Here is a 26,442-nt window from a genome sequence, read left to right as displayed (position 1 = left end):
TAAAGCAAAGGATGAGGTAGCTTGTTTTAAGGTCATTATCAGGCTATTAGCATACAATTTTTTCATATTCCTGGGATCTTCAGTTTGTGCTTGATAATTGAAGTTTGGGTATGGTCTGTGCCTAATCCAGGGTCCAGAGAAGAGCACCCTGTATGTGGATCCCATTACCTTCACCCCAAAGCCATCAATTGTCAGTAGATGCTGGGTTAGTTAGTGTTGGGGGATCACAAGTCCCTACCCCTCCATATTGGAATGTTGACTGGATTCGTCTTACACAGGTCTTATGCAGGCAATCACAGATGCTGTGAGCCCATCAGTGGAGTAGTTCTGTCATGTACAGAAGACACTGTTTCACCCAGTCTGTCCCGAGTTCTGACTCAATTTTTCTCACCAGGGGGTATGATATAAATATCCTGTTTATGGTAAGTGCGTCACAGACACTTATTCCCAGTGCTTAGACCAGTTGTGAGTTTCTGCGTCTATTTACCTATACCATGAAAAGAAGATTCTCTGATGGGGACTGAAAGTTGCAGTAATCTATGGGTAGAAGCACGTGCATTTCAAGGTGAGCTTGATTCTATGTCCATTTTGTGAAATAATAGTAGGTTCATGCCTGGGGCCTCTGAGCTCCCCAGCCATGGATCCTTCATCATATTTAAAATATATTCAAATGTTTTTTTCATTCCCTTTGGGATCAACATGAACTGTTGAATGCTTCCTTTCCCAAGGCTCCTCTTGCTTCTCCAAATCTAAGGAGGTTTTTCCTCCAGATCTTAGCAGCTATGGAGTATTCCTATGCTTTTATTTGCTTAGTCAAGACAACTCTAATAGAAACATGTGTTTTCTTTCCCCGCAAAGCATCAACCATATCTATAATTTTACATTATTGTGTTTAATTGTTTATTAGCCTTTTTCTCCCAGCGGTGTATGAGCTCTGTAACCACAGAAACCAAATCTGCTGTTATCATATTGACTTTTCAACTCTGAGCCAAATTAAAAAAAAAAAAAAAGCACCAAAAACCTAACCCTTGGTGGGTTCCCATAAGTGTTTTAGTAAATGTATAAAAAGAAGAATATAACACATTCTTTGCCTTTTTATCTTTTGAAGAGCAATGCAATATAAACACTATAAACTCTAGCACATTTAACATTCCCTTTGGGTAACTAATTTCAACATTCAAGCCACAATACATTTCTTTTTAGTAATAAGAATTAGAAAAATAATTTGGAGGTCTATTACTGTAGCTCTGGTAGATAATGAGTTTTGCATGCAAAGAAAGCAGTCTTCAGTTAGCTCCCACTTCTAAATATCAGGCAGATCATAAATAAATAAATACATAAATAAAGTTGTCATTTACCTAACATATTTCTAGCTCAAAGAAATGGAAAGTTTCTGTATTTCTATAAAGTGATAACTAATGTATTTTTCATATTTTCCTGTCTGCTATAGCAATACACTGTTATAAGCTGCCTTCATGCCATCAGTTAAACACTATGCTCTATTGAAAAGAAATCATTCATTTCAAAGCCGCTATATAGCTAAGATGCTTCTATAGATTGTCCTTATTTAAAAATCTAGCAAATAGACCTTATCTGTGTTTTGAAGTATGAAATATATAGGGATGTATTAAATAATCATTTTAGCTCTGGGAACTTTTAGTGAATATTTTTGAGAATCAATGATCCAAAACCAAACTTAATCAGTGGTGTGGGAGGGATTACTAATTAAATTTCTAAAATTACCTTCTCTATTTATATTTTGAAACTCTCTTCTGAATTTAGTTACATGGCATTACGTAAAAAGAGGCAGCTGATGTGCTAAACCAAAGACCTGCATTAACAGTAGGCTTTACTGGGATTTGGAACTTGTAAATTAAAAAAATCACAAACACAAATTGTATCTTTGTTGTGTATAAATTAGTAATGTAATGATGACTTCATCCTCATGCTTAATCATTCTGTAATAAAATCAATTTATGATTAATTTTGTTATCTTAAGTTAAGAGCTATTGAGTTTTCTCATAAATCAAAATTACTTCCACAACGTGTGAGATGAAGATGTAATTATCTTTGCAGCTAGGTCTTAACATTCTACAGTTACAAAAAAATGCAGTAACTTTCCATGGAATAGTCAAATGTAGTATATCTATAATCTTTAAAAGCTACCACATAATTTGTAAGTTTATAGTTTTGTTTATGTTGAAATATTTCTTTTTGTGTACTGAACATTTAGATTTTGTGATTTTTGGAGCAATTGAATTTATGTTGTATAATGGCTATTTGGGGTTGCCATAGGGAAATTCCATAGAAAGGGTGTCTAAAATGATTTTTTTTTCTTACATTTCTTGGGCTGTGGATCTTAAATCAAGATGCCAACAGGAATATACTCTAGCAGGGGCTCTTGTCAAGATTTGCTGAAAGTAGTTGTAAGTTTCCCTTGGAGTGAATATATGGAAAGGGTTTTCTCTTCCCTCTTTTATAAAGCCATTGATCTTAGGGTCAGAACCCCACTGGCCTTCATAATGTCATTTAGCCATGCTTTCTCCTAAAAATTCTATCTCTACTTTATGACTTCAGTATATGAATTTGGAGGATACAATTCAGTTATAGCACAGGGTTATAAACCTATTAAAAATTCAGTCACATTTCAAATGTTCATGTTATAAAAATATTTCTTTCCTCAGCTGAGGGGCCCCTTGCTTGGAGCAATATTCGACACAAAGCAAAGACATTTAAAGGTAAAATGAATTTCTCTGAAGTCAGTTATGAAAGAGATTTGACCTGTTGTTTCTGTAGGATGCACTCAATCATTTTCATCATATTTACAGGTTAACACAGTTGCTGAAGATATGATTCACACAGAACAAGTTTCCTGTCTTGCTGTGTTCCTATAAAGATCTGACTCAAGTGTGAGGATCCAATTTAAAATAACCTTCTTGCTTGGATCAAAGTTGAGAAAGAGGGGGAGGTTGATAGAGATTTTTTTGTTTTTTCCTTAAGTAAAAATGTGATTTATAGAATAAGTCATACCTTTTTTTTAACAGGCCTGATAAATCTGATTTTGTAGAAAATTAGAAATACAGACACAGATTGTTCATTTGTGAGATACTAAAGCCCTGTGCAGGTAGAGGCTTGAGTACTAGAGAGTGCCGCTTTTGCTCTGTGGCTTCCATCTGTAGCAAAATAATTAGCACTTCATGTTAGTTACTTCAACCTGTACCATCTAAAAACTGAAAAGAGTTCATTTCAGTTCCCCAGTAATGTGTAGTAATACTTGACTAGAGAATATAAAACTACAATGCTCAAATATACATTGTGGACTCTCTCACCAAAGGGATTCTACTAAGCTTGAGCATTTAAGCATTCTGAAGTGGTTCTTCTCAACTAGGACTAACAGAAATCATGTGAAAATATTGGAGTTTATTGTTGAGGAGATAGGGGTTTTGTTTTGTTTTTTGTTTTTTGTTTTTGTTTTTGTTTTTTTTTTCTTCAAGACAGGGTTTCTCTGTGTAGCTTTGCGCCTTTGCGCCTTTGCGCCTTTCCTGGAACTCACTTGGTAGCTCAGGCTGGCCTCGAAATCACAGAGATCCGCCTGGCTCTGCCTCCTGAGTGCTGGAATTAAAGGTGTGTGCCACCACCACCTGGCAGGAGATAGTTTTTGAAAGGTGGTTTCACAGAACAACTCAAATGAAACCCACTGGGACACACACACACACACTCACACACACACAAAACAAAACAAAACAAAACAAAACAAAACAAAACAAAACAAAACAAAAAAACCCAACAAACAAACAAACAAACAAAAACCAGCAACAACAACAAAAGATAGGAAAGTAGAAAGGGGACTGGTTTGGAAAAGAATGAGGATCAGCTTGTTGGCTGGGGTGGGACAAGCTAGGGTGAGTCTGTATAAAGCTCACTATTATGTATATTAAAGGTATGGTATTAATAATTAAAAACTTAAGGAAAACTTTTTCATTGAAACTCAATTTGGGTACTGTCTCCATTCCACATTCTTCAATAAGCTCTCTTTCTTTTCTTTTTTTTTTTTTTGGTTTATTATGACATATCTTCCTGGTAGCTGAGGCTGGATTTGGACTCACTGTGACACATAGGCTGGCCTTGACTGATTGCATGTCTATTGACCTGCCCCTGATTTTCTAAGTGCTAGTATGTGTGTGTATCCTGAAGCCTGGTTTCTGTGTGAAACCCATTGCTACAAGAAATGATAAATGTTTTTTCTCCCCCAAACCCTTCTTGAAGAAGCTTGCATCCACTGGAGGAAAATTACCCACAGTCCAAGCTGTAGGAATTTGGATGGAGAGAAAGTAATTTAGAAAATTGGAGTGGTTCTCTCCATATAGAAAGTAAGAAAATGAGATATCTAAGAGAGCCATTGAGCTTTGAAGGAAGCATATAGCAAGAAACAAAATTAGAAGATAAAAAATTTTGAGAAATGGAAAGGAATATGTTTATACTAGTGGATTTTCAGGTTCTTGGCTTGGTCTATGCTATCCAGCTTTACTTTCTTAATCATGAATTAACATGAGTGACTATTATATATCTATGAAACATATTTTTCCCTTAAAATTGTTGTTGTTCTTTTCTTCTTTCTTTTGCGACCAGACATGTCTACAAAAGCATCATTTGTTTTCCTTTTACAGTTCATTGCTTTCTCCCACAGAGTACAATTTGTTTGTAGGGTGGGACTAGAGCAAATGAAAAAGATTACACATATCTTTCATCATTCAATGTTGAGCCTCCCTGTGCTGAGGAGAGCTTGCTCTACTCTTGGTGTTGGTATTGAGGATCCTCGCTAGGATCTTCTCCCAGGAGGACCTCCAGCAGAAGCCAAACTGGAGTAACAAGGTCTACTTTAGAATTCTAATGCTGCCAGACAACTTCCATTTTGATCCCTGGAGTTAGTTTGTAAGGGTTGAGGATCACTATAACAAGAGGCAGAATTTTTTATCCTTTTTTTATTTATTATATTTGTGTTTTAATTTTACACATCAGCCATGGTTTCCCCTGTCCTCCCCTCTCCCGCTCCCACCTCTACCTTCTCCCCAGACCCCCGGCCTATTCCTATCTCCTCCAGGGACAAGACTCCCCTGGGGATTCAGCTCAACCTGGTAGATTCAGTCCAGGCAGGTCCAATCCCCTCCTCCCAGACTGAGCAAAGTGTCCCTGCATATGCCCTAGGTTCCAAACAGCCAGCTCATGCACTAAGGACAGGTCCCAGTCCCACTGCCTGGGTGCCTCCCAAACAGTTCAAGCTATTCAATTGGCTCACTTATCTAGAGGGCCTGATCCAGCTGGGGGCTCCACAGCTTTTGGTTCATAATTCATGTGTTTCCATTAGTTTGACAATGACATCATGAGGTTTGCAGACAAATGGATGGATCTAGAAAAAAAAAAAAACAAAAACAAAAACAAAAACAACAAAAAAAAAAACATCCTGAGTGAGGTAACCCAGACTCAGAAAGACAAACATGGTGTGTACTCACTCATAGTAGGATACTAGATGTAAAACAAAGATGACTAGACTGCTACTCACAACTACAGGGAGGCTACCTAAAATAACAGGACCCTAACAAAGACACAGGGATTGCCCAATGACAGAGAAATGGATAAGATCTACATGAACAACCTGGACGACAGTGGGAGTAATGAAGGGCAAGGTTCAAGGGAAATAAAGCTTAGGGGAGCAGGAGATCCCAGCTGGATCAAGAACAGAAAGGGAGAACAAGGAATAACAGACCATGATAAATGAAAGCCACATGAGAACAGAAAGAAGCAAAGTGCTAGAGAGGTCCCCAGAAATCCACAATGATACCTCCACTGAAGACTACTGGCAATGGTTGAGAGAAAGCCTGAACTGACCTAGTCTGGTGATCAGATGGCCAAACACCCTAAAGGTTGTGCTTGAACTCTCATGCAGTAACTGATGGAAGTGGATGCAGAGATCCTCAGCCAGGCCCCAGGACTCCAATTGCTGAGGAAGAGGAGGGACTATAAGAGTGTGAATCATTAAGAGTTTCTTAATGGCAAAGTACAAGGTTTGTCATTGGTGAAGGAACAAGGTCAATCTTAGAGGTCATGTACACTAAAGCATTAAGCTTGTTTCCTTGCTAGTTTATCCTTCTTATTTGAAATATGTACATAGAGAAAAATATATTGTTTGTATATGAAATATTCACAGTGAATTTTGTGTCATACTTACCTACTTTTAGCCATCAAGAAACTTAAAACAGAGGATTTCCTTTCTCTGCTCATCCCCCTGGAATTTTTTATCTTTCTATTGTGCCCTAATTTTCGTCTCTGATGCCTCAATAACTTAACCTTAAGATTGACCCTACCAATCCTGGAAACAATAGTCTTGATCTTCTTCATTTAAGGTGGGTGTGGGTGGGTAGCAAGGGAAAGCACAAGCTTTGTTATCAGAAGGTGACTCATTGCTGTATCTCTGGTAGAAAGAAAGTCATGACTTGGGATACCAATTTGGAATACCAAAACCAAATGAACAACAAAACATACAGAAGCTTGTTTGAACACCAAAAATAGAAAGGGTGTGTGTGTGTGTGTGTGTGTGTGTGTGTGTGTGTGTGTGTGTGTGTTTCTAGAATCTGAGAACCATCCAGTTAGTAAATCATTAAAAATTAAAGAAGAATCTGAAACATACTTGATTTTGGTATGCAAATTTTGGAGAAGCAAGGACAAATTGCCCCAGTTGTCATATGTAACACAGCACTCTACTTTAATAATGGCACTGGGTCCCCTTTGTGCTCCTGTTATTGATTCAGGGCCATTCAAATTTGCAGGATAGCTGTCCTCATTATTTTAACATTTGAGTTTAGAAATGAGTCAGTGAAAGAGACACATACTAATGGTTATGTATTGTGAATATGGCAAAGCATTAAAGGAACAATTGCCAGAAATTAAGCCATCGGTGGAACAGGTTAAAAGGGAATAGTGTGCTATTGTCTTCACTGTAGATATGTGATTATACTGACAGCATCTAAAACAATGAAGCCATTTAAGGCACTGTGTAAGATTATCATTCCTAATAGACTAATAAATGGAACATACATAATCTTTGTAAGTAAAAGATTTCTTTTCTCTCATTGTAAGAGATTGCTTAAAATATTTTAGCAGTTACAGGCACAAATGGGCCTAACGTCAAGAGGAAGTTGAGGCAATAGGGATTCAGAAGGACAGTTTTTATTACAGAAACCCTTTTTAAGTTTTGTTACTCAGTGTAGGCTAGCCCTCTATCCACACAAAGATAGTGTCAGGGAACACCAGAGGTATGTCTGTCTTTGAGAAATAATCTCCATCTTCTCCTGTGGAATGTTCCCCTGTCTATTAGGTTCAGTGAAGGCAATGGCTTCATCCTGCATTCTCCATTATGGAAACACTTGTGGAACTGTGAACTCCAGTTCTTTTTCCCCAAAGACATGGATGTCTAGGACAGTTAATGTCTGTCATCCCCTATGACATAAGTCACAAAGTCCTTTAATAATTTTTTATTGATCTTCTTGGGGCAACAGACTTTGAGTCTGTCAGTCATTTACCATACATCTGTTGGGTGCAGCATTACTTTCTTGCCTCTGTGTAAGATGGGCTTTACATTTAATTCTGTAACAGAGGTATCAGCCCCAGTTTGTAGTTCCATCATCCACCATTACTGCTGATACTACAGCTAGTGAAGTTCTTGGTTATCTGCATGCTACAGAGCTTAGCCAGAGAAGTAAACTATGATTCCAGAATACCTCCTAACTTTATACGAGGACTCCCTATGTCATACCTTATCATTTGTCCTTAAAAGTTTTCTAATCACTTAAAAAAAAAGTTTTCTAATCAAATTCTTGAAATATAGAATTTCTCAGGAAACAAGTCTCTAAACATCTCTATGAGGGATAATTACCTGTGGAGGACTGTCTAGATTAGATTAAATGAGGCAAGAGTACTTATCCACTATCGGTAGCAACATTCCCTGGGATAGGATGTTGGACTGTCTCAGAAGGAAACTGTTAGCTTGGCACAGCATTTGTTGCTCTCTTCTTCCTGACTGTTGACATAATGTAACCAGTTACTTCAATGTCCTGCTGGCGAGATGTCCCTGCCAGTATGGACTTTACCTTGAATTATGAGCCAAAATATATTGTCAATTTCTTAAGATGTTTTTGGTCAGCATATTTTGTCATAACAACAGACAAGAAAGAGAGTTGCTATACTAAATCACTTAAAAGGTAGCTCTGGTTTAATAGAATAAAGTCCCAATACAGAAAAAATGAAATTAATATTTTTGCCTGCTACTTTAAGATATCAGAAGCTCCTGGGTGGTTATCTTCTTGAGAGGAAGTTTCACTGGAAAGTATGAGCATCTTTACTCTAAGGGCAGTAATCATTGGGCTTAGTGTCTTCACTTTCGTTGAAGGGTGGGGTATTGTCCCTGACAGTGGTTTCTCCCTTTGCAGAGGTAACAAGGCCTCAGTTGTACAGCCACAGCAAGTCTTGTCTCTGAGAGTCTCCTTTCTTCTGGCAGAGTATGTGGGGTCTCATCATTTTCCTCAGGAAATGTACCGTTCTCCAGTGCTTCATTCTCAATTTGGCTCATTCATGTGCCTTTAATCACTCTGCATAGCATTTGTCAACAGCCTCTATTTTATCCCTATTGTTGAAACTCCAAAAGCTGAATTCAAAGGTTGATTTAGGAAGTTTGGGCATTCCATTGTCTGTTCTTGCAGTTTTCTCCTAAAGATGGAGAGTAGATTGGTAGGGAACATAAGTACCTACTACCATTTGACCTAGGGATTATGCATGTCATTTTCCATCTTTATTTTTCTATGATATTTATTTATTCTCCATTTTCTTTTCATTTTTTTTAAATTCTTGGTCTGGGTTACTTGACTCAGGATGATCTTGTCTAATTCCATCTGTTTGCCACTGTGTAAACCATATTATCTTAATCCATTCCTCAGTTGAGGGACATTTAGGTTGTTTCCAGTTTGTACTATTACAAATAAAGCTACTATGAACATAGTTTTGCAACTGTCTTTGTATTATGGTGGCGTGTTCAATGGGACCCTCTGGACATATGTTATAGTTATGCAATGTGGTCTTCCTGTGAGATTCCTACCAGTGGGAGCAGGGCTGTCTCTGACTCTGTCGCCTGCTTTTGGGACCCGTTCCTCCTACCGGATTGCCTCATCAGCCTTAGTAAAAGAGACAGTGCCTAGTTTCCCTTCAACTTGATACACCATGGCTGGCTGACATCCATGGGATGCCCACCTGTATGTGAAGAGAAGTGGAGGAGGAGTGGATGGCATAACAGGAGGAGTGGAAGTAGGGATGAGGACCTGGGAAGAGGGGACACTTTGGTTGGGATGTAAAAACAACAACAAAATTTTTCTTAGAATATATATTGTCCCCTCCCCCCCCATTTGGCTCCTGGTCATCACTTTTCCTACTCACACCACTTCCCATGGGAGACCTTGCCTTGTTGGAAGAGCGAAGAGGGCTGGGTTGGCAGGGGCAGGGGTTCTTATGCTTTCCAGTTTTGCACCAGATTTCTCTAATTCCATTTTGAAATAACCCTTTATCTTTTGGAGAAATCTGTCTTGTTACAAAACATTTTTAATATTCTTTATTATGAGGTGGTTACCAGTTTCAATGGGTATGATTATATACTACTGTTACAGAAGACCTAAGTTTAGTGTGGCAACTCAATGTCACCTATAATTCCAGATCCACAGTATCTAATGCCATCTTGTTCATCTTGTTGCCTCTATGGGTAACTACACTAATGTGCATGTACACACACACACACACACACACATACACACACCATACCTACAGTTTTATATCTTTTCCCAAATTTGACGATTTGGTGGTTCTTGCCTTATATTTCCTTTATAATAGTTCCTTTATAATATTTGTATTTTCCAACCAAACAGAATTTCTCTTTATAGTCCAGTGAAAATTCAGTACATTCTTTTTGAGACACAGATAACGTATTTTATCATAAACATCTAACAGTTATAAACACAGACAAACAATGTTAACATCTTAGACTCTTATTTTCCCTTACCAACAAAATTAAATTAACTAGATTTTAGATTTAAGATCTATTGTCATAGGCACCACAACCCAACCTGAACCAGAAGACTTTTCAGTGACAGAGACATAAGGGAAAGTTGGCCAGGAGATGAGAAGCCAAAGAGGACAGAAAGCTGGGATTAGGAGGTCTTGTACAAGCTATGTCTTATGCCAAGAAATTGTATTGAAAAATACAGCATCTTATATATTATTTGCTGGAGAAACATAGGATAGAGTCAGCAAAAAGCCATAATACAACAAGGGAAGTGAGCAGGAAGCTAACCAAGCCACATTGTACAAGGGGAACACAAAATAACTAAAAGGCATTGAAGACCAATAAACATTGGCCTTTAAACTGATAACATCAGTCTCTTCAGGGAGAAAAGTCAAGTACCCAGGAACCAAAATCTTAATTCCTTCCAGGCCCTCAGTCCAGGTCTTGCCAAGTCTGCTCCTGGGCAAGAACACAGAACCAGGTTCCCTCCCTCTGTCATCAGAGATTCTGGGAAAGCCCTGGAATGCTCTGACTCTCAACAAAAACCAACTTTTATTAAGAGGAACTGAATCACTTGGGCTGACAAGATTAGCTAAAATCAGGATGAAAGGCTGGCATATAAGCCTTCCTTTCATGTCTGTCTCCTTTATTTTGGACAAACTCCTGTTTGCCTCCACATAAGTGTGTTATCATTAAGAGAATCTCTCTGACTTTTCTTCCTCCAAGGCTGAAGACACAAAGAGAAAAGTCATTATTCTAAAATTGTCATCTTGAATTCCAGGACAGCACAGTCTCACAAAAAGAGTAACCCCTAGAAGGAGGCAATTATCCCTGAGTGCAAGGCTTCACTCTGAAGTGTAATTATTGCTCCGTGATTGGTAGCTTATCCTTTTAAGTTACCTTTCAGAACTCAGACAGTGAGTCCTTGCCATGACCAAGACTGCTCAAGTTTATTTATCTGCTTTTATTTAAATCAAAGCTCATGGTGCCTCAAAATGAGATACAAACATAAATTCACAGGTATTACACATATATAACCATGTAGTCAAACATAAATATAGACTCAAAGATTTTTGTAGCTTTCAATCCTATTTATTATTTATCTGATTTATATCATTACATTATCTACTATTTGAGACAAAGTTTTATGTATTCTAGGTTGACTCACAAATGACTGTGTAGGTTGAGGGTTGGCTTTGGCTTCATAATTCTTGTGCATATAAGTGCTAAAAGCTGGGCTTATAGGGATGCACTACTATGTTCACATAATCAGACTATTATCAATTGCTTTCATCATATCGCTAAGCCACTAAACTGTCCTCTGCTATTGTCTGTACTTCTAAATGTATATATCCCATAGTAGAAATAGGATAGAAAATTAACCAACAGGTAAAGATGAAGACCTCTGAGGATACCTATCATATTGTATTTCATGATCATGTTTTTTTTTTTTTTTTTTTTTTTAGACAAGTATCATTTAGTGAGAATTCTGAAATGAAAGCAAGAATCAATCTGAGCAGGTATAAGTTGGAGGCCGTGAGGAAAGAAATGTGACAAAATAGAGACAGGGTGCCCCAAGCTTTATCTACTATGAAGCAGAAAGTTGGAGAAGGCCAATATGTAAGTTTGAGGAACAAGTAAAGGATCTGAGAATGTCATGCATAAAAGCCATTCCTGATGTGTTTTGGAATGTGAATGTTAGCAACACTCAAATTGCTGGTTATCACCCCAAAGTCAGTTTACCTCAACAAGGACTTGGAGAACTTTCTTTCAGGCAGAAGAGCGGCTTAGGACATGAGCAGATCAGTCCTTATGTTGATTTCCCCCCACTCATGATATTCCACTAGATATTCCCCATTCCACTAGATATAAGAAAGAACATTTAAAAAGATTTAATCCCTGGTACCAGTGATATTCCTTTAAATACTAAATGGATGTCTGACCAAAAAACAAAAGATCAAATGAAACAAAAAATAAGTGAAGAAGAGGAGGAGTGATCAGAAGCAATCAAGTGGAAACAAAAGTGTAGAGGAGCTAAACCCTGAGAAGGCGACTCACAAATAGTGCTTTTGAATGTCCCTGCATCGACCACTATTCAAGACACCAGCAGGGTACCAGCAGCAGAAGGCACAAGCCTTTCTACTCAGGTGAAGCTGACATGCTTGGATTCAACACTGGGAAAATATTACAAGTCATGACAAATTAGCAAGAAACAAAGTAGGTAAGTCTTACCAATATGATTGCCTAATGTGAGTGGAACTTGGTTAACAGCAAAAGACTTGCCAAAGTGGGTGGAGCAAAGCTCATGAGGCCTCAACCCTCACAAAGAACTATGGGCAACTAGAAGATCTGGGAGCAGGAGATATGGTCTTCCTCAGGGAAGAACACCAGTTAGCAATCCATTGCCAAATGATCAGTCCTGAAAACATACACATATGAAACATTATACTGACCTAAGAGGTAATCTTTAGGAATAAGTGTGTGTGTGTGTGTGTGTGTGTGTGTGTGTGTGTGTGTGTGTGTAGGTAATAACAATTAGTGAAAAAAAGAGGCCATGAATTTGAAGGGGAGAGGGGAGGGGTATATGGGATGTCTTGGAGGGAGGAAAGCAAAGGGAGAAATGTAATTAAGTTATCTTTTTTAAAGAGAGAAAGTTATTATCTTTTTTAAAGAGAGAATGCTGTGGATATCATTCTGTCTAAATAAAATGCTGATTGGCCAGTAGCAAGGCAGGAAGTATAGGCAGGACAAGCAGAGAAGAGAATTCTGGGAGGTGGAAGGCTGAGGCCAGTAGACACTGCCAGCAGACGCAGACATCATAAGGGAGATGTGAGGTACTGGTAAGCCACAAGCCACGTTGTGGCAAAGTATAGATTAATAGAAATGGGCTGAATATAAGAGTAAGAGCTAGACAATGGTAGGCCTGAGCTAGTGGCCCAGCAGTTTAAATAATATAAGCGTCTGTATGTTCATTTTATAAGTGGGTTTTCAGACCAACAGGGCTTGGCAGGGGCTGGAGAGAAGGTGTCAAACTACAAGAGAATGTTTTTAATAGAGGTCAAGACACGTGCAAAGAAAGATGCCCAGAGAAAAAGTGAGAGCCTAGGAGAGATCTAACATAGAGAAAGAACAATCCACATCTAAGACATGAATGTAGGCTTCTCAGGAAAGAGTTATGCCTGTCATTCATCTTAAAGTACTTCATTCTAGTGCTCTTCATTACAAAACAGAATTGCTGTGCTGTACTTTATTTATGTATGTGATCTAACTTTAAATTACTCCATTCTCCTTTTAATCTTCAAAGATGCTGCTCACTTCCTATACATCACCACTGAGCATCTGTCTCTACAATGCTTATTCATTCTGATTTTCCTGTCAGCTAATAGGAAGCAAATGAAAGAAGGAACATAGGAGTGGGGCAGTTACAGATTCAAGCTGTGGGTTTGCATCATGCACTTCTGCTAAACATATCAGCCCTTTCACTTAGCCCTCAAGCGTCACCAACCTATTCTGGTTATTCTTTCTTCTTAAAACACACAAACACCTTCCATTTTTACCTACTCCATCTTAATAATCTTTTTAAAATTTCTACAAACTGAATCTTGGTTTAACTTCTCTTATATTACCTTTGTGTTATCTTCAATTCTGTCTTTTCCTGTTTCTTTTCAAGTTCTTTGGAGAAGAGCTTGTTGGGCTATGAGCTCCTTGAAGGTTGTCAGAATAGTTTATTCAGTTTTGGTGTCCAAGTAACTTCCTTTATTGCAAAATTTACTTCCAAGCTTACTCATATATATACATTATTAAGAAATCTGGCCTTGCTATTTATTCTACTACTTTTTAAAATTCCAAGTCATACCTAAACCTTGCAGAAACATCACTGTTGCTTATATCCCTTGCTGTTAAATATCATTTTAACTATGTAACAGAATTTCTCTTTCTCTCACTCTGATGGAATCATTGCAAGAAGACTACAAAAGATCTTTTGGTACATACAGCCAGTATCATTTAACTTAATATTTTAGGGCACCTTGAGATTTTCTAGTTATATTGGTGAGTTCTGTTACTTTCTAAAATATTTCAAGTATTATTTTGGGGGTGTGTGTGTGTGTGTGTGTGTGTGTTTAGGTGTTTAGCCTGGGTGTCCATAGATGTCAGAAGATCTTATGAAGCTGGAGCTGGAGTTACAAGCAGCTTTGAGCAGCCTTTCATGGGTTCTGAGAACTAAACTTCAGTCATCTACAAGAGCATCAAACTCTCTTAAACACCTATCATCTCTCTAGACTCCTGTGCTTCTATCATTGTTGTATGATTTTGTGCTTCAATAGTAAATGAGGCTTTTGTTTAATGTATTTAGATAAAACAAGGAGATTTACACTACTGGTATTATTATTAAGTCCTTAGATTCTGAAGGCTTTAAATATAACATTAGCCTTAAAGAAATTGCTAGATCACTACTTTCTGTCCTTTTAATCAATAGTACTTAACTTAGATATGTAAAAACAGCTCAATATTCTGCATTGAAATCATGGCCTCAACTTCTTGCTTAGATATTAATATATCCATGAGCCTAAGTCTAGTTAAAGTAAAACAGAATAATTGACTTAATATAATATATATTTAAGATGGATTTCTTGTTGGTTCTGTTTACTTCTGAATTACTTAGGATGATCAACAAAAATGTTAACATTTAGATAAAATTGCTATGATTTTGATAACACAGAATCTTGAGTATATAGCTAAGTTATAAACATGATATAGCTCATGTAAAGCAAGAGGAATCAGATTCTGCTTTTCTTGGGTTATGGAAGAAGAAAGGAACAGAGGGAAAACCCGAATATATAAGCATAAATAAGATTTTTTTTAAATGATATTTAACCTTCAGTTTTATTAGTTTTGAGGGAGGGCACTTCAAGTTTCTTTTCACAAATTCTCTAAATATTACTCTCATGTTTAGAAATGTGTGAAAATGTGACTTATGCATTAACCATAGGTTAAAATAACAAAGGAAGTAATACCTCATAATATCTCATTCCATTCTGACTGGGAAACTAGTTCTAAGAGTCTGTTTTCTGCCTGGAGGTCTTCCCCTCTGTCACCTGCCACCCACTTGTGACCTATGAGTCACTATTCCAACTTCATTTAAAATCTTTATTAAATTAGTTTGAATCCTAAGCCTCTGTATTAAGAGAAGATTTATTGAATTTTATATCTTAAAATGACAAATTGTAATGGAAATTTTAGAATCACTGCTATGTTTGTGAGTTTAGAAATTTTGGGGTATGTCTATATGTATGTTTTGCATAGGAATGTGTGTGTGTATACACACACATATATGAATGTAACTAAATTGACAAGCAATCCCCTTTTTACCTTATTTTATGGCTGCATGATTTATTAATATACTTTGATGGTAAATAATGACACTAATAATGATTAACATTAAAGTGCTTCCCTTAAATTTTTTAAGCAATAAAATTTATTCTTTTCAATAATAAGTACAATAGCCTGTTAGTGTCTTGTTTCTAACTAAATAATTCTGTTATCTATTTCACACTGAGTGTTACTTCAATGAAGGAATCAGTCCCATTAAATCCTAGTAAGATATACACAACTTTTTTATTATATGTTAATGAGTCTCAATTCAGAAAAACACTACCAAAGTTCCACCTCTGTTTAAAGCCCATAATTTTACTCACTTCATAATTAAGCGGAAATATTTACTAGAGGAAAACTTTTTCTGAAAGGGATTATCAAGTAAATAAGTTAATTTATTTATGGAAGAAACATATGAATCCTAACACATCATTATTTATTCTTTTGAGAAATAGTAATCGACTTCAGTTCCTCAAGTGAACACATCTAGACTGTTGTACAGCTGTTCCAGCTGAACTCTGTGTTGCTAGATGGTTTCAAAGGCCAAACATTTATACAGCTTTAAGCTTTTTTTATGTATTTTTTATTTTTTGATGTTTTAAAATAAATTTATTTTAATTATTTATTGTTAAAATGTGACTATATATACTTAATAAACATGAAAACCAGGAGGAAAATGTTACACATTAGGCTTCAGAGGCACATCCCTGTACTTTTGTCTTTTCTCCAACCAAGTTCCGTTCCATGTCACCTCACAAACCAGCTATCAGCATTTAAATCCTTAGTAGTGTTAAATGATATTTCTTATAGTCAAGGTGTGGTATTATTATCTTTGTCATGGTTAGTGTAACAGACCCAGTTTTGATTCATAATCTACTAACAAGTTGGTCTAGTAGCAAAGTAGGTTTCTTCTGTAAAAGTATAGCCTTTGAAACAATGTGTCGTTACTGCCTCTTCTTAGTGGCAGATGACATCTCCATCCCAGTCTTTCATTTAAAAAGAAATGGGAGTCAAAAAAGTGTTTCAACTCCAGTGGATTGCCTCAGTTTGTCCTGTATTTTAGAGTAAAAACAAAAATCTTTCCATTGCATCTAAGGAAAGAACATAAACCTTACAAACATACTATATCCACAAGCCACCACCTTTTATTTCTCCTTTTTCCCCTTTTATTAAACATAGATTCTTTTCTCATAAAATATAATTTGAATACAGGGTACCCTCCCTCACAACTGAATCCACTCCCTTTCTAATCGGGCTTCAAGAGAGATAATAAAACATAACAAAATAAAATATAATGAGACAAAACATCGAAGTTGGACAAGCTATGCCAATAGAAAAATAAAAGAGCCCCAAGAGTGGGCACAAGAACCCAGTCACTCATATAATCATATATTCAGGAGAACCTTAAATGCACTAAATTGGAAGGTATAGCACACAAGCAGGGAGCTTAGGGCAAACCTGTGTAGGCCCTGTGGCTGGCTGCTGCTTTAGTCTGTGTGAGTTCATAGGAGTTTTTCTCAGTTTTTTTCAGAGAGCTTTGTTCTCCCAATATCCTCCATCTCCTCTATTTCCCTCATTCTTTCTACCTCCTATTTTGCAGGGCTCCCTGACCTATGAGAAGAGGGATTTGGTGGAGACACTTTGTTTAGAGCTGTGTGTTTCAAGGTCTCTGTGTGTGTGTGTCCTGTTTGGCTGTGACTCTCTGTGTTTGTTTCCATCTGCTGCAGAAGGAAGCCTCTCTGATAATGACTGAATAAGGCACTCTTCTATGAGTATAGAAGAATATCATTTGGAGTCATTTTATTTTTACGTGCTTTTTTTTTAAACCAGAAGTGTTTGGTTTTAATCAGGTCACTGGGATGTCTATTTTCTGGTCCTTGGTCACCCAAACAGTGTCAGGTATGCATTCCATCTCATGGAGTAAGCCGTAAGTCAAATCATACATTAGTTGGTTACTTCCACAAGGTTTGTGCCATCATTGCCCTTGGATATTTCACAGGCAAAACAGATTGCAGATCAAAGTTTCTGTGCTTGGGTTCATGTTTATGTTTCTCTTTGGTAGCCTGCAGAGTACCACCCTGTGTAAGTCACTAGAACAGAGAGGTGAAGGTTCTATGTAGGCACCAGCTCAACCTCTACATGTTATATTGTTGTAGAGTAACAAATTTTTTTTAGAAATTTTTTGTTTGTTTTGTTATTGAGACACTTACAGTAATAATCTAGGTATTGCTACATATGTCTCAGACCTTACAATTTAGTTTTATACTTAGCTTTATTTAACCTTCCAGAATCTGAAGTCCTCAAAGATAAGCATTTTAATGGGATGTCTACTAATTATTACAAATAAGCATAACTGATCTTTGAAATATTTCTTGGATAATTTCATGATTTTATGTTGTATCTGATTCTCTCTTTCCTTCCCTCAACTCTGTTAGACTATATGTCTCTCCTTGCACTACCCTCCAGTTTATAAATATTATTTTATTTATATATGGTTATATATAAATAAATATACATATTAATGTAGTCATAACATCTGTTGTAGTGTCTAAGACTCAATAATGGCCTTTGTGAAAAAGAGCCTCTGTCCGTAGCACTCCCTGAGAATTCATTAACTTTTGCCCAGTTATTTGCACAATAGCTTAATTATAATTTCTTCCCTCTGCAATTAGTATTTCCAGACCTTTAAACAATTCTACTCCATTTCTTTCCTCATTAGGTTTCCAAAACATAAGCCAGGTGAGATGCATAGACTCATGTGGAAGTCCAGCAACTAGAAGGCCATCCCAAGAGAAAGCTCCTTGTTTCCCATCAATTTACGAGAGTGAAGCTCTCAGGACAAAGGGCTTCTCCAGCCCAGGTCTAAGTCTTGGCCTCAGGCCAATGGAACAATCAACAGTGAACAATGCAGATCAGCTGTTACTACACTCCTTTTTTTTCAATTGTCTGTGCCTTCTGTTTGTGTTATATGGCCAAATGATGGTGGGCTGCTTGACAAGTTCACACGGGCATAAGTCCAGCAGTTTCCTTTCCCCTCTTCTTGTTTCAGAAATCCATCCATGTACATCTAATCAATCCATCCATAAAACCCCTGAGAAAGGGACTTGTGACACATTGTTAGTGATAATTCACATTTTATGATGATCAGGTTTCCTATAGCTCCCTAATGAACTTAAGATGATGTCATTCAACTTTACCCACATTGTCCAATGTATTTTCTCATCTTTATCTGAGCCATTTTTTTTTTTTTTACTCTCTCAAACAAACCTTGGCAAGGAAAACATAATCATATTCTAAAACAGGGTGTAAACTCCATGGCACAAATTATATTCTAAAGTTTCTCCTGTTGGCTGTCAAAAAATTGATGTGGTAGACTCAAAGAACTATAATTTCTCTAAGAATAGTTCACCTCAATGAAAATAAGAGACAAATCCTGTTGCTAACTAGATAGGGAGACTGCCTTTCCAAAAACAGATCACACTCACTTCTAACAATTTGTCAAACTACCTTTCAGGAAAGACCAGATCCCACCAAACGATGTAACAATGATGGGCAGGACCACATCAGGACCACAGCTGCTTATGCTTCATGTATGCTTTCTGTCCTCTGCTTAACTCAAAGTCTCATTTCAGGATTCAAAAGATGGACCTTGCAATAACAGGAGCTCTTTTTAAAAAGAGGGACCTTGCAGTAACAGGAGCTCTTTTTTAAAAGATGGGCCTTGGACTGACAGGAGCTTTTTTTTTTTTTTTTTTTTTTAATCTGCTCCTCTTTGCAGTGTAGGTACATCGAGTAAAGCTCTTTCTGCTTTTATTTAACTGACCTACTTGGGATGAATGACAGAACCTTAGCTGCCAGGACTGCCAGGGCTCAGGCTTTGACTTGACCTAAGCCAGTAACAAAAGTCTAATAATCACCCATTTTAGAAAGGAATTATACTCATATCACTTGTACATGGGGGTACATGTACTTATACATGGAAGAGAAGAAATTCATTGTAATTATGCTATAATTCTGAAGTGTTTATTTTGTCATTAGAAATGACTAAGTATGTATATGCATTCTTTTCATTTTGCTAAATAATTTCTGATTTAAATTTCAAAATACCCCTATGAAAAAAAGATATCTGTACTTCTTTTACTACACATAGGGAAAAATAATTGTAAAAGGAAATCATATGTAGTATCACACAGATATAGTTCATAGAACTGAGAATAAAACCATTGCTATGTAGAGCTAACATTTATAGGTTCCTACTCTATGTTCTTACATCTGTGATGACTCAAGAAACTGGTTATACATGAAGTACTGTGAAACCACATTTAAAACAATGATTGTGTTATATTTAAGCTCACATTCTGTTGCTTAAGCTTAACCTGGATTAAGTCACTTAACTTCTTTAGAATTCTGCTAAATCATCTAGTGGGAGCACTTTGTAAATCAAAACCTGTATGTCATTCATTTTAATGTGTTGAGAACTCTTTAAACATGAAAAGTTATAGAAAACTTTCATGACATTGACTGATAATATCTCTGTACTTTTATGGAACAGACAATGTCTATGTTGCTGCATACCATGGTCTATGAACTTATTTGTGGTGTGGCTTCACATCTCTTCAGAACCCTGTTATACTACTTTTGAAACCTTGTGAAGGCTTCCTAATAGTTGTGATGCTTTCCAGAACCTATATAAAACACTAGGAATAGCTGTGCAAGACTGTGATCTAGCACTAACTCAAGCACTGGTGTATGCATCACTGGGGCTTGCTAGTCAGGCATTCTGGACAAAAGCACCATCTGCAGGTTTAGTGAGAGAACCTGTTTCAAAAAATAAGATAGAGAAATGTTTGAAGAAGGCATCCCATTGTCAGTCTCCATCCTCCAGACCTACAAACATGGGAAAGCAAATACACACGTATAGTTGCAACCCAATATTACACACACACACACACACACACACACACACACACACACACACACACGTCTACATAGTTGAAATAAAGAAAAATTTAAAGCAAGTAATTGTAAGTGAATGGTACTGTAACTAAAACAAGTTTAGTAATTTGTAGACAAATTAGGAATGGAAGGAGTCTAGTAACGTAATTCTTAATTCTTGGTTGAGTTTTAAACTGAGTCCTATGAAGATGAATAAAATTTAAGATAAAAGAGAATTAAGAACCAGAAAGGTCCTCACAGGTTGGAATAAGCAATCAATAGAAGGGTAGTTCAAGTTGCAGAAGAGCTTGAAATTCATTTCTAGAATTTTGTCTTTAAATACTCTGATACAAAGAATGTCTTTTAATGCATTATCATATTTAAATTGTATGTCAGTGAATATATAGATCTTATTTGCAAAATTGCATATTAGCTTGGCTGTCACTAAAATGTTCATAAATAAGCTATAAATTTCTTGGGGGCTGTGACATGGCTTTGCAGGTAAAAACATTTGCTGCCAAGCATGACAACCTGAGTTTGATTCCTGAGACCTTCATGAAGAAAAGAGACAAGTAACTACTTCTTGTAGTCCACTGATTTACATAGACACATATAGTCATGGACACACACACACACACACACACACACACACACACACACACACAAACAAACACCACACACTAAAAACAATAAAAAATAAAGTGGACAGCTGCTACAATGTCACCATCTTTGCTTACCATCTTAAGGAATCTGAATTTTATTTTGTATGTACTGTTGTGCCCTTTTAACATTGTTACCTGTTTGTTAGATTCTCCCAATTGTGCTGTTTAGTCAGTCTGCAACTTTCAAAGATGGAAATCAATATATATGGCTGTAAACTATTACTTTTACTTGTAAAGACCAGGAAGGTGTTTTACATAAAAATTTCAGATTAAGATATTGCAGTTCTCCTAGAAATATCAAATAGCATAGATTACGAAATTGCTGACCTTCAAAAGACCATATTTGACATCACACAGTAGTCCTGAAATAACTCTTTCCTTAACAGATTTGTTTCACAATGATCCTTCTTTTGCTCACACATGGGGAGATCACTATTCTTTCAGAGGCAGCTGCTCTTTATCATTACAAGAGAAGTAGCATTTTATCACCTATGAAAAATCATTGTTGAGAAAATAAGTGTCATCAGTCTGTCAATGGCCTATTTTATCGGCCTTTCTTGGCTAGTGAGCAGGATAGGCTAAAGAAAACGGACTGAAAATATTTCAAGTTTCCTTGTAGTGGACAAGAAGCAGGGAAAGTCAGCACTAATTCTTTACTAGTTTATTATTATGTAGCAAAATAATATGCTTTGAGATTCTAATTTAAAGAATAGATTATAAATATCATTATCATGGGATAATTTATTGAAAAGCATGAAAATTGCATTGGTGAGATTTGACTGTTTTCATTCTGTAGGAATTATTAGATATTTCTATAGATAGAATTTTACAACTGTGATAATTTTCCCTTCAGGAATATTTTCACCTGAGTCTTGATGGTTGTGCTTGATTGTTTCTAGGATTAACATTAATATATACACAATGCAACACCTCAAACAAGATAATTTATGCCAGCCATAGTTTACTTGCTTGGACATTTATCCAGTAAATAAAAAATTTAAATGTATGATGCAGTCATCAGCAAGCAGAATTTCTAATGATTAGTTTTTGATTTTAGAAAGATGATTCAGATTATAGTATACTGGATGCCTTAAACAATATGACTACTAGGTTAATAATGTAAGGTTCCAGATAAGAAATGATGTAAGGAGTAGCCAATGAGGTAGATTACTTTAAAATCAAACACATACACTCCATTAGAAATGCTGTATTTGTAAATATACATGTATACACAATGTTTTAGTTTGGGTTTCTATTGCTGTGAAGAGACAGAATGACCACAGCAACTCTTATAAAAGAAAAACATTTAATTGGAGTAGCTTACACTTTCAGAGGTTTAACGTTCATTATCATCATGGTGTGACATGGCAGTGTGCAGGCAGAAATGGTACTGGAGAAGCAGCTGGGTGTAGATGAACAGTCTTATTAAATAAGAAACACAGAGCCAATTGCAGAGTTAAAAGCCCAAGAGAGCAGAGCAATAGCTAAGAGGTAAAAACCCTTTATTACCCTTCACTGCTGCTGCTGTACTTCCCCTCAGCAAAGAGGCCTACTTCCTGTGTGTCTGTCCTTTTATTGACTTTCTGTTCTGCTTTCTCATTGGTTGTAAACCCAAACACATGACCTCCTTGTCACTGCCTGTCTGTACAGACCTCCTGGTCTTCTATGGTTGGTATTGAGATTAAAAGCATGTGTCACTGTGCCTGGCTGTTTCCAATTTGGTCTTAAACTCACAGAGATCCAGAGGGATTTCTGCCTCTGGAATGCTAGGATTAAAGGTGTGAGTGCCACCATTTTCTAGCCTTTGTATCTAGTGGCTGTTCTGTGCCCTGACCCCAGATAAGTTTATTAGGGTGCACAATATTTTGGGGAGCATAATACCACCACAGCTGAGAGTCCTATATTCTGAGACATGGCTTGAACATACCATGGGACCCCAAAGTCTGCCTCAACAGGACACACTTCCTCCAATAAGGCCACATGTACTAATAATGCCAATCTCTTTGGGGTCATTGTCTTTCAAACTACCACACAGAATATATATATTGAATATTAAGATAATATAGGTATATGGAAATATATGCATTTGAATATATACAGGGGGCATATAAAATTTATACAGGTAATTTCTACAAAAAATGAAGAAACAAATAAAAGTGTCAATAATAATCAGGAATCTAGGTGATAGGAGCACATTAACTCAGAAAACAGATCAAAAGGAAAGTGCATATTTGTGGTATGGAACCATGAATACAGTTATAGAATATGAGTACAATACATCACATTTGGTGATATCTACATGTAAATATGTAACTACAACTGAAAATATGAGTCTGAAAGGGTAGAGAGAAATGAGCTATAGAGGTAGATTTGGTAGCCACCAATAAATAATTGGCAACTCTTAACCTGAGAATGGATATATTGTAGGAAGAATTTGTGGAACATGAACCATGAAGATGCCATACAACAGATGTAAAAATCTCCTTAATTTAGTAGAGAAAACTCAAAGCCAACAAAAGTAGGCACAATCCAGGAGCATGTGATTAAAAAGGAACTGGACAAACAAATTTTATAAAGAAAGGAAATAGAAGGTCAAAATCCTTCAAAAGTGAAAAATTATGAATGGAAATGTATTAACTTGAATTGTTAATTAGATTTTATTGTTGGTTTCTCTGAAGAAAATCTTGAGATAAGGATTTAAGTTATAGGTGTATAAAAAAGAAATGATCCTGAAAAGCAAGGTAAAAGGTACAGCCAGCATGCTGTCAATAGATGTCATTGCTCTGGCACACTGGGACCTTAGGCTATGGCACTCCATAAAAAGAATGAGTAGCAAGGCCATCCACATGGTTTTAACAAAGGGTTGTCAAGTTCAGCATGAACATGGTTAGTGATTGGAGACTGCTCCTGGAAGTAAAGAGTTGGGTAGATTCTCTGACACAACCATAGTTCATAGGGAGCCTGAAGCAGAAAACTTAATACTTGACTGGGACATCAAGCAGCTTACTGTCAGTATGCACTTAAGCTATTCATATATCTGTAGTTTAGCTCATGTAAGTCATGGCAGCCTGCATGACACATAGAAAGGTCTGGTGGCATCCTGGGTAAGCCCAGAGAACAGGCTTAGAGACTGCATACAAAACTAAGACATTATTATTAAGAGGTAAGGAGGATAAGATATTAGGTGGGAAGATCATTGAGACCATTCACCCTTTGTGGGAATATGAAGCAACAAGGACTTTTATTGCATGGGGATATGTACAATTATATAAGGCTTGGAAGACAGGTTTGTTATTAATTTCATTCAAAACTGAGTTCTTGTCAAACTTCCCAGTTGATGACATGGTCTCCATGATCTGGAGTCTTGGAAATCTAGTGAATATACCTGTCATTGCTAATTTAATTTGAATTGCCTAATGAAACATACTGTTATACATTTTTTCATCTATTCATTTAGTATATGTTTTGCATACCCATGAAAGTTCAATGCAGCTTTATTTATTCTTGTTCAAAGTTTGAAGCACAAATAATGCACCCAGTGAAGGCTTTGTAGACAAACAGATAAACTGTGCCACATCCAGACCACAGAATATCATTCAGCACTACAAAGAAGTGAGCTATGAAGCCATACAATGCAGAAAACTCAAATTCACATCAGTAGGTAAAAGAGGCCAACCTGAAAGCATACTGTGCCATACTATGTGATTGCAAATACATGATATTCTAGGAAAGAGGAAACTATAGACATAGAAAAAAGTTCTTATGCTGTTGAGACTCAGCACACAGAATTTTTAGGATGATGAAACTACTTTCTAAAACTTTGTAATTAACATTCTATAGAACATTCATCATCAAGGATGAGCCCAACTGCAAACTACAGACTTCAAGTAGTTAGGCTGTGTCAGGTTCATCAATTATAGCAAGATTCTCATTCTGTAAGAGATGTTACTCTTCAGAGAATCTATGCACACATGTGGTCAAGGGATCTGTTTGCCATGTTTTAAAATAATCCATTTGGTTTGGTTCAGAGATTCTATAATTTGGATGTATTAAATTTCTTATTAAAGTTAGAGCTCTAAAAAAAGTTATTGGGTGAGTGGTGGTACATATCTATACTGAGACTGGATCTGGAAAAGATAGGTATACCCAAATAACTGATTAAAGCTGGGCAAAGGGAACAGAGTTATAATGTGGCTCTATGAAAACCATAGAGGTCTTTTGATTATAATTGTTTCTAGAATATAGAGTGGATGAATTTTAGCATAAGGATTAGTTGAGATAAGTTTTTATTAATATGTTTTAAGACATTAATTCATTTAATACTTTTTTACACTTATTTGTTTGAGATCATATGGGGTACACATGTGTTATGACACATGTGTGGAAGTCACAAAAATATTGAAAAAGTTTGTTCTTTCCTTCCACTATGTCAGTTCCAGGATAAAACTCAAAATTTTAGGCCCAGCACAAAGTGCCTTTATTTACTGAGCCATATTACTAGTCTAATAAGGAAGGTGGGAACATGGTGGAGATGGGGAGGGAAAGCAATGAAAGAGATATATTGACAGCGTGTACCACGAAGTGGATGGGGAGAAAGCTGCAGCTAGAGAAAACCCGAGGAACTCATAATATTGTCCCCAGCTAAGACTCATAGCAGTGGTGGAGATGGTGATTGAACTAACCTTCCCCTGCTCTCAGATTGGTTTCTACCCTAATTGTCATCCTAGAACCCACATCCAGTAACTGATGGAAGCAGATGCAGAGACCCACAGCCAAGAACGTGGCAAGATCCTGGAGTTCAGTTGAAGAGAGGTCACGCGGGAGGAGGGCGTTAGAATCATGATGGGAAAAAACACAGAAATAACTGACCCAAGCTAATGGGAACTCGTGGACTCTGGACTGACAGCTAGGGAGCCTGCATGGGACTGAATTAGGCCCTCTGAATGTGGGTGAAAGTTGTGTGGCTTGATGTGTTTGTGGGTCTTCTGGCAATAGAATCAGGACTTATGCCAGGTAACACAAACTGGCTTTTTAGACCCCATTCCCCCTGGTGCAATGCCTTACTCAGCCTTGATGCAGGGGAAAGGGGCTAGGTCCACCCCTAACATGGTATGATAGCCTGTGTTGACTATCCAAGGAAGCCCTTACCCTCTATGATGAGGGGATGGGGTGGGGGGGATAGGTGTGAGAGGGGGGAAGGAGAAGATGAGGGAGGGGGAATAGGGGTTGGTATGTAAAAGGAAAGAAACTTTTTAAACAAAATAGTATATTTTAAAATGAAAGTCAAATTTTCTAGGTGAATAAAATTGAATTCTTTTTGGTAAAACATTTATATATATAATGCAAAATATTTCATGTATATGTGTATAAACA

Source organism: Onychomys torridus, chromosome 4, assembly GCF_903995425.1.
Source record: "Onychomys torridus chromosome 4, mOncTor1.1, whole genome shotgun sequence".
Classification (NCBI taxonomy): Eukaryota; Metazoa; Chordata; class Mammalia; order Rodentia; family Cricetidae; genus Onychomys; species Onychomys torridus.
This window is presented reverse-complemented; position numbering follows the sequence as displayed.